Below are 10,751 nucleotides of genomic sequence, written 5' to 3' on the forward strand. Positions count from 1 at the left end.
CAGTCTGTATGCCATTTGAACAATGTTATCAGGTATTTTAAATCACAAAGCTCGTATTGCACCTTGAGTCTGTCACAGTAGTTCAGCTGGGCTCTCGAAATTAAAACTGTACTTATCGGCCCTTTATGCTTGTGGTCGGTGGTTTATGTCCAGCGGCCTCAATCCTGAAGCCTACATATCACGAGGTATGCAGCAAGCCTGGAAATATGAAGGTAGTGTTGCCACAGAATCTGTTGTGCGGTCCTTCTGACACGATGCATCATGATGTGATACACAAATTGCTCCTGTTATTGTTATCTCAAATGCAAACACGACAATAAACATTGCATATCTTGATCCAGTGCATACACTTCTGATACATTTCTGTTTGACATTTATTGCTGTATGTTCCCATATTTCAGCATTTCTTCTGTAGTTGCTTTGCAAGTTGTGACTGTCATATTCACACATTAACCTGGCTTCAACAGGTCAGGTTAGAGAGCATTAGAGGGCAGCCCTAATTAGCGAAGCAAACCTTCTTTGCATTGTCATAGGAGGCCAATGAGCACTATATGTCGTCTTGGCTTTCTGTAGTTTGCATAGCTGGACGATCAACACTGCAAAAGTGAAAGTTCTAGCGCAAAGCTGGAGCGCCATGCAGCTATTTAAAAATGTTTCATTGGGTTATTCTCATATGCACAGGATATGAACGTTTAACGTTTTCAGAGTAGCGTTCACAGCCAGGCAAGATACGTATTTGCTTCTTCCATAGCCGACTACAGCTGTGCAAAGTGTAATGGCGCAAGTTGAATTCTTATTATTACAGAACAGTTTAGCTGTTCTAACAGTACTTGTTTGCAGCTTTGTGGCAGCATGCAAAGAAGGCATATGCGAGAATACCTTGAGAAGCACAGGAAAGAACTGGAAGTCATCGAAGAGAGCCCACTACTGATTTTATGTTCTGGAGTCATCATTTCTCTTGTCTGTAGTTGGAAATCGTCAACATGTTGATTTGGGTCAATTTCTCATGTTCATGGTTCAAAGCTTTAGACTTTTTTTTTTCACTAGCAACGGCAATTAATAAAGCATTTGTCTTGTTTTACAAAGCTGGACAAACTTCTTGACATCACTGTCTACACACCATGAATACTGTTTGATGCGAGCTGCAATGCAGTCACCAGGGTAGTCTACCAGGAATAATGAAACAAAACTGACACTAAATGCAAAATCAGGAGGTAAGTTAGGCTACCACCGCTGGGAGCACTACGAGCGGTCTGTCGAACAATAATGTGGGGCAAGACGGAAAATGGTTTTGAAAAATTGGCTGTAGAGTAGCCGTAATAAAAGACATGGCTATGAAATGCGTAAGCTGTCTTCTAAATGGATGAACCTTGCATTACAGCCCAGAAGTAGAAGAAATTTTGTTCAGTATTGCTTATTTTTGTAATTCTATTTTTCACTTTTGTACTTTTTTTTCTCAAAATCTATGAGATGCACAGTCCTGAAATTTTGTAAGATAGCAGAACCTGTTCTGTTACATAACCAAGACTAAAATTATGCTCTTTTAGCGAAGAAAATATATTTTTTCTTTCTCGGTGCTCTAGAATTGCCACCCATGATTTTTTTTCAGTCATAAAAATGCGAACTCATTTAGGCTAATGATTCTAGTTCCAGTCATGTAAAAATCATTGATTGGTATTTGTGTAAAATTTTGTTTGTTTGCTTAAGCCTCGTAGTTCCTGAAAAAGATACATAAAGCTATAAAAATGCTTTTTTGATAAAAAATACAGATACAAATACCAACACTCCCATCTTTCCGCTTGACGTGACCATGAAGAAAGGATGAAAAAAGCATTTTTGACGTCGCAAATACCCAAGTTTAATATATTTTCTGAAATCTGAGGTAATGTTCCAACAGAAACTTGCAATGTCCATTTTTTTTTACAGAACAAGGTCGCAGCCCACCTTAAGGCAGAGATGTCTTTGCACCTTCCACTAAGTCTTATGACCTAACCCCCTCACCAAGGCTGAGAATAAGCATGTATGTAACCGTGGTTGGAGGAATTGCATCGCCTTCTTTTTTATTCTGTGAAGACAGGGGAAACAATCTGAGATTCTGTATTTGAAGTGTTCTCAGACAACCCTTTTTCACAAGCAAACTTCGTGTTAGCTTCGTTGCCAACGAGAAATCATAGCAATGAAGCCACAAAGAATTTTCCCCAGAAGTGAACACAAGACGTCTTTAGTTATAGCGACTGATGAGGAACCAAACGGGATTTCACTCATTTTTATACCCTCACACCAAGCAGTGCTTTGGTGCTCTTTGCAAAATATAAAAAGCTCGCATATTTAAAAACTAAAGGGGGTTTAGGTTTATTTGCTTCTGAGACTATGTTTAGTCGGATTTTTTCCCAAGGCCTTACTCTATTTATTTATTTCGCACATCGCGCAAAAATCTGTTTCTTGCAAGTTTCATCTCTGTTTTTTTTTTTTACATGAAGTGTAGAACCCCTCTATAGTAAAGTCGCTCGGACCAGTAAAACTCTTTACTATATCAGTGCCTTTACTATGTCAGTAGTTGGTGAAGGCATAGCTCTGAGGATGGCTCCTGTCTGATAATTTCGCTAGAAACAGTCAGAAATACCTTCCATTCTGTTCTTATCATTATATTATGTTCTGATGATTTATTTTCACTTGTTACGTTTTATGTTACCAGGTTTTACATTTAACGTAACAGCGGTAAGGGCCGCGCGTTGTCCAGGAAATCCGGTGTCGGCGTTGTCGACGTCATCGTCGGCGTTGTGAGCGAAAAATCACGAGCATGACTCTGGCAGGCAGTGCCAGAGAGCAACGTAGGAGGCAGGTGGGCCACCTAGGTCACGTGACCTGGCAGCATCATCACAATCTGGTCACCGTATAATGAGCAAACTGCCCACCATTTCAGGTGGTCGTTAAACTGATGATTGGTCACTCTGGAAGAGCAACCTGGGCCTCCCACCACTGGGAGCACCTGCCATCATAGGGCAGTGGCACATCGCTTAACCGCTGCACCACTGTGCCAGAAATGGTATGAGGACTGCCAGGGATCTACGAATGCAAAGTAGTGAAGGACCTTCTGTATAAATGGGAGTGAACTCAATACGCTATCGCGCCATACCTTAAAGGCAGATCTTAAGTGTCCCCTCCAATTTTTGTCCAAGTCTTGTGCAAGTACCGCATTCGCACGAATATAACGGGAGGTGGGGGAGGGAAGTTTGACTCCATAAAAAAAGCTAAGTTTTGCGTGAACATAATAATACTAATAATAAATAATAAATACAGCTTATTTCCATCACAGAGATGGAGGGGGCTGCAGGTAATAGGTGCCCGAACAAACAGCAGCTTGATTAAGGCCCACAGTCATCTATTACAAGGCGACAGTAAGCAAACGAAACAGACACAAAATACATTATTGGCAGCTTCTGAGTCACACACAAAATTACGATATTTACAACATCTGCAATTAAAATATAACCTAAAAGTAAAACAATAATAAATATGCAAATCTTCATAGAAATCTACACATGAAAACAAAAAGTCAATGGGATAGTTTTGGCACGAGTGCACAGTACTGGCGTATTTCTTGTTTAGTTTTTTAAAAGATCAATACTAGTTCTACTGTACTGATTAAGGAGTGTTGGGAGAGTGCACGACAGTTTTTCCATAAGGTAATTAGTGCGATGAGTTATAACATTTGACTTTTCTTTGTGACGGGTTGTGTATGTTGCAACACTCTCTTCTAACAATGATAATTCTTGTAGAAACATTAGATTTTCTGTTATATCTCGTTTGAAAGCGACCGTTAACTTATAATTATATAGGCTCTGCACTGGTATTATTCCAGCTTTTTGGAAAAAGCTTTGTGTGTGACTGTAATATGGCAAGTCATAAAGGATCATCAGAAACTTTTTTTTGAAGAACAAATATCTTTTGCATATTTGTACGCGTAGTTGTCCCCCAAACCAGAGAGAAAAAATGGCGTCGTCTTCCGTGACGTCAGTGTCATTTAAGATGCAATAGCTAAGAAACGCGCCCGACACAGTGGAACGCGGCAAAACTACCTACGCATTGCAGACGCTGCTTTGCGCGGCCCAATGCGACGAACTTTCGCCCTTAATTTTCTTTTCCCTACTCCTCACTACACTTTTACTCTCTTATCTTTTTCAGCGACCCATGCCGTCTTCATTTCGCGCTCATAACCAGTTTTATTTTTCTGTGCGCGCCGCGCGCTTTGCCTCACGACCTCAAAGCTTTCAAAGGGTTGGCTTCTTCTCGCAGCTCACAAACATTGTGGTTAAGCCATCTAAAAAAAAACCATTTTATCGTTTAAAGTCTACTTTTATCTGCCTCCGACTGTTGGTCTTGCGATGACGCCTTCGCCCATCAGCAGGTGCGACAGGTCCAAGACTGCGCGCTTGCCGCGATGTCGTCATTTCGGCGAAAGTACGTCGCCACGGACAGAGGTTCTTTACTAAATCCACTTCTTTATTAAAGGGAAGCTGAAGCACTTCTCGAAAAAATTGAGTTCCATGCGGCATTTTATAGTCTTTAGTCCGCTGAAAAAGAATATCGCATTCGAAAAGGGCGGAAATAAACGCAAAAAGCTGTTTTTTGGAATAAAACGGGCACCAGAGTCTCAGGGCGCCGAGCGAACGCCGCGAATGGCCGGGATCGTCGTGACGTCATCTACGGGATCTCCGGCCAACACCGACTGTGTTGCTGCCTAGCGCGTTGCTTCAGCTGGCTTGAGAACTGCGTTTTGCAAATTATGGATCCGTCGTTCACCAAAGCGCGGGCCGAAAAGCAGCAAGCAAAGCAGGACGGCCGGCAGACTACCCGTGAATGGCGTCTCTTCCGCCAGTTCCGTCCCCCCATTCGGCGCTTCCGGAAACGAAGAGGGCGTGTCGGCGGCGGGTTTTTAGCAAGCGATTGCGGCTCATTTTGCGAACAGAATCGAGGAAAAATTTACACACATGATTTTCAGTCCCTTCTTCCCAACCACAGCGTTTCATGCAATTTGAAAACCGTTTCAGCTTCGCTTTAAGGACGTCTCTACTGTAAACAAAAAAAAATGTACAGTCGCCTATGGAAGGTGCAATGGGATCACAGTTTTACTTTACTACATCCGAGTTTACTATAGCAAGGTTCAACTTAAAACATATATACTACAGACTACTATGAAGAAGGCTGCAGCCGCGCTTTAGTGGCTATTCAATTTTTGTATCATAAGATCTGTCTTCCTGAGTAGCAGTCTGATTGCGTGCTAGTGCCTTCAACACACATCCTGAGGATATCAACATTCTTGTACAAAGCAATAAGAAGCTAACTTATAGGATTCTATACGTTTACATCTACGCAAGAAAGCACTTTCAGGAGCTCTGCCCAATTTCTTTCCTGAGTAACGACAGGACCTCCGATACCTCGGAAGGCAACGCTAATCCAGTAGCGGTGGCCAAGGGACGTCTAACGCAGTCGCTGAATCACCCCCGAAAGGAGTTTAAATGGTTGACGTCGGCCTTCAAACTCCATGTGTGGAAACATTTACTCCATCAGTATGGGCCGAAATGTGGTAGAGTGATCTTATTCCTTTTACTGATCATTGGAGCTTAAAGGAGGGTTCTTCTCTTTTTAACTCCCATTTCGAAATAGAGTTTATTGGTCACAATACTCCCCGAGTAAAAAACATCACTTTGCGCCGTTCACGCCGTCACCTAGAGTCTATATAGTCTGCTTCCGGTCAGCCGCGTGATAATGGCGGTGAGTGACGTCCCCTTGGTTGCCATCGTCGCTGGCTCGCTGCCCGCTTCGGCTGCTTCGCGGCCCGTATTTCGCCGTTTTACGCCATAGTAAGCTACACTGAACTGCTCCTCTGAAGCATGTAGCGTGCTCCCACGATACCTGGTCTTCCCTCGCTTGCACCGTCACCCTGATTAGGCCTGATTCTCTCAGATTTTTGGTGTGGTTCCCGCGATGCGTTGCAGATGACTATAGTATGGCGCATCGGCATCGAACTGCGATGTAGTAGAGTTTCATGATGAACGGCACGGTAGACCGTAAACTTTTGCTGGATATTTTACGTATGGTATGAAGACCGGTCGAATTGTCTTACCTGAACTCTTTCTTTGTGCCCTTTCTTTGTTTTCCAGTCGCTTTTGTGAGTTCCTCTCTGTCACAGGCGCTATCATCTTGCCAGGGTACCTATTCATATTTCGTCTTTCTCCAAACTGTTTTTGTACAAACTATACAAAAAAGCTGAGTAAGACCGTGCATCCCAGACCTTTACATAGAGACGTTTACACAGATTCTGGCTTTCGATATAATTCATAACATGTGCCCTTATATGACATACATATTTTTAAAAATCGAAACAAAATATGAAAACGTACCGTTTTTATCGTTGTTTCTTTAAAATATTTTCTTGCTCTCGGAAATGCAGAAGTAGCCATTTTTCTTCTATAGATGTCTTGTACCGATAACCAATGTTACAGGCGATGAAATTGCGTACGTCGAAATAAACAAAAAGCTAAAGTTGCAAAAAAGTGTGTTTTGAGCCATAAATGCCCATCAATTTGACCTTGACGTGATCCAAGTAAAAACGCAACTAATAGCGGGTTACGTATAACAGCTTATTTTCTTTCATTTCTGAAATTTTCATCGAGGTAATTTTTGTTTAAAGCGAGAAAATAATCTCTGAAGTTGAGCTCTCGCGCCTCAAGTTGCGTCGTCTTTTAAAGCCTCTTCACCGCAGAGCACGACACTGCCGACACTGTGGCCAGACTAAATGTAGAGTTCGTGTTCTTAAGTGAGGTTTGCACGGCAGGAAAACATGGGAACATAGAGTAGTAGGACAGGCATTCGTCGGAAAAGATTTATTTAACGCTGCCGGGGCGGCACATGCCCAAGTGAGCTAGTTGTTCTGTGTGGTTCTGTCGCATTCAGTCATTTGTTAGCGGTCGCATTACTTACGCACCACGTGGACCCGACACGCCATCACAAGAGACTTAACGCTCCTGAGCAGCGACCACGAGGCGTCCCTCATCCGGCTCTCTTTCCGGCTCACGAGGTGAGCGCCGAGCGGAACCACGCCTGGGTGTGTGTGTGTGTGGGGGGGGGGGGGGGGGTGCTTTCGAGCCACGCTGACTGGGTATCGGCTGCACATCCATTCTGAAGCTTGTCTAAACACAGGCCCCGTGGTCCGAGACATTCGACTCCGTGCCACATAAACCACGCGTTCACGAGGGCCGCCCGCGCCCGTACTCCGAACTCCTAAATCTCCCAAGCCTCGGAATCACGCAAGCGAAGAACAACGACGTAACGTGAGCCGTCGACAGGCGCGCTGCGAGACTCCAAGCTTCGAGCGAGAGCATTTTCCCGGAGAGGGACCAACGAGAGACGCCGACGAAACGAGACGCGTCAGCACGGTCCTCCCAGCTCTGCAGATCCTTCGAACCTACTACGTATTAATGAACCAGTTCGTTTTACCCTTGTATCCTTAAGCTCAAATAAACCAGTTTGTTTTTAATCGAACGAATCCAGCCACTTCTTCGCTGCCACATTCTTGTCAGCGCCATGACAGACGTAAGCATCAGCATAAGGGCTTGTGAGACGTCGATCTGGAAATGAGCTGAGCGATCCGGTGTAGAAGCAATCCGCAACGCAGCAGTACCACGTGGTACCTGACCCTTGTGGCCGTCAGTGGCCCACACCCGGTTGTTTCCGATGTAGCGTCTTGGCTGTATTGGATTTAATCGGTGCAATTTTTGCATTACTACTCCAGCACCAAGTGTAGACGAGCCACTAAGAGACGACCGGAACTTGCGGCGCAAAAGCTCAAGTTAAAAAATTATTTTCTCCCTTTAAAGGGACTATGTAATGAATATAAAAATCGCTTTTAAATGTTTTCAATGCTTATAAATGATGCTAAGAAGCATTCACACCAAGTATGAGTCTTCGGAACTGAGCCGGCAAGTTATTATGAATTTTTAAAAACCATGTTTTTTTTTTAATTCGCGGGCTGATTGGTGTGCTCGTAGTGACCGATTTTGGAACTAAAATCGTGAAAAAAAGACGTCACTGTACCCATGACGTCGCCAGGCCACCACACGCTGTCTTTCGCTGGAGCCACGGCAGCCACGACGTCACGGGCACACTTCCGGTAGCCGTGAAAATCGTCTGCGCGACCCTCTCTGGCAAGCGCGAGCCAGGACATTGCCTTCACGCATTTGGTTTCAGTTTTCCTCTGCCGCCTCCTTCTGTCGGGAGTTCCGGAGCCACTCGCAGTGGCTCGCCAAGTCGCTACTGTCGTCGCTGTCATGTACTGTCGTCGCTGGCGTTCAGCCGGTACGGCGTGAACGCATAGGGCTCGATGCCCATCGCGGACGTAGGAGCGAGCAGTCGCACCTCGAGGTCCGTGTCCATTACTGCTAACTACAACAGGCGACAAGCAAAGAAACCCGACGCGCGCCGCAATAACGCCGCCGACGCTGCTGCTGGGGTGCTAGGAACGATAACCGGAAGTTGCAAAGGGAACGTCAGCGGATGACGTATTCATGAGCGGGGCCCAGTCCCAGAGCTGTTTTCTTTATTTTTGTCTGGTGCCCCGCGAGCACGAGTTGTGAGGGGAGAGGAGGAGCGTAATTTTTAATCGTCTATATATTCGGTGTTATTGATGCTAGCTTAAAAATTCTTGCGTTGGGGTGACGAGTGATGAAATGCCTATCTCTCGTCTGCTTTACGTAATCTCAATTAATTTATTGCATAGTCCCTTTAAACAAAAGTTGCTACGATAAAAATTTCAGTAATGAAAGGCAATAAACTGTTCTACGTAACCCGCTATCCGTTGCATTTTTACTTGGACCACCTCAGGATCAAATTAACGGGCATTTATAGCTCAAAACATACTTTTTGCAAGTTTAGTATTTTTTTACTTCGATGTATGCAGTTTTATTTCCTGTAACATTGGTTATCGGTACTAAACATCTAGAGAAGAAAAACGGCTATTACCGAATTTCCGACAAAAAACGGCAAAAAATGGTACGGTTTCACAATTTCTTTCGATATTTTAAAATATGTATGCTGTATAAAGCTGCATGCTCCGAATTATATCGAAAGCCAGAATCTGTGCATATGTCATTGAAAAAAAATTGTGGAGTGTCTTCTAAAAAATTTGTCTGTGGTTTAACTCTGGTTAACCCCCCAAGTCGAATTGCGAAATCTTCGTTTCCTCGGCACGTCGTCTACGCAGCGTCTCATTCCGACGCTCTCGAGAATTCAAAGCGGTCTCTTCCGCAGTTGAAGAGTCACTAAGGGAGGTACCGTCCGAGGTAGCACCCACGGAGCGTTCATGTCCCGCGTGCACTACCTGGCGAAGAGCAAGCGGAAAGTCAAGCCCGCCATCTCGATGAACGCGCACAGGCTCATGATTGTTCTGTCACGGGTGCGAGGCACAGGAGCGCCTCGAGATTGTCCGGGATGGTTCCCAACAGCGCCCTGTAGGCCGCGACCATCTCGCGACGCGGCGCTGCGGAAGCGGTGCAGCGAAGGAGCATGTGCTCCAATGTTCCCACTGCACCGCAGTCACGCACTGCACGCGTCGCTCGACGAAAGTCCGTGGCGCACCCGTCTTTCCCCTGGCCACACGCAGCCGACGCGCGCACTCGGATGGTCGTCGCGCGCTGGAGGCGCGACAATGAGCGCGCTAGCAATGCGATTTCAGGGTGGCAAAGATCTGCGGCATCTCGAAAACAGATGTCTGCAGTCAGATACAACACAAGAACGGAGCGGCTTTTTCCCGTCACAAGACCCTGTTCCATCCAATGGCGTCGGCCGATTCTGCTGACCCTGCTGCCGTGACAATGCAGGGATCGAAGTCTAGAGTCCGACGGAAACCCGTCTGGTCGGGATGGTACATGACGAAAGTGGAAGGCGCCGACAAAAAGAAAGGATGGGATGACGTTTAGGCTACCCCCACGGGAGCCGAAACGTCATCCCATCCTTTCTTTTGGTCGGCGCCTTCCACTTTCGTCATGACAATGCAAGGAGGGGACTATCCCCGACTATGGAGGGTGTGGGCTATCCCCTTTCATCTGTCACTGCCTGCATTGTCACGCTAGCAGGGTCATGAGAATCCGCCGACGCCATTGACTGGAAGAGCGTCCTCTGCCGGGAAAAAGCCGCTTCGTTCTTGAGTTGTATCCGACTATAGAAAGGGCGAGGGCTTCAATGACACGATGAGTGAAAAGGTCGGCCGGAGTAATCTCTCTGTGGTCCGCGATACTCCGCACCATGAAATAGGTAGAGGAAAAAAACAGATATAAAGTGCAAATGCGAGGTTATGACGACATAATACAGTGTCTCTCGCGCGGTTTTAGAAGCGTAATGCACGCGTAAATCACGCGCACGTGCTACATTAGAGACGCCCGTCTAGGCCTGTCTCCGATAAGAAGTGAGAATTACAGCATCCGCAGCTAACCGGATTCGGCTGACTTCCGCCTAGGAGCCCATGAGAGCATCCGCAGCTAACCGGATTCGGCTGACTTCCGCCTAGGAGCCCATGAGAGCATCCGCAGCTAACCGGATTCGGCTGACTTCCGCCTAGGAGCCCATGAGAGCATCCGCAGCTAACCGGATTCGGCTGTTTCCGCCTAGGAGCCCATGAGAGCTTCCTTGAACAAGGGGCGTAGCCCAGTCGCACAATAACTCAACGCCACACCGCCGTAGTGAGGGCACTCTAA

This window comes from Amblyomma americanum, chromosome 2, assembly GCF_052857255.1.
Source record: "Amblyomma americanum isolate KBUSLIRL-KWMA chromosome 2, ASM5285725v1, whole genome shotgun sequence".
NCBI classification, from domain to species: Eukaryota; Metazoa; Arthropoda; class Arachnida; order Ixodida; family Ixodidae; genus Amblyomma; species Amblyomma americanum.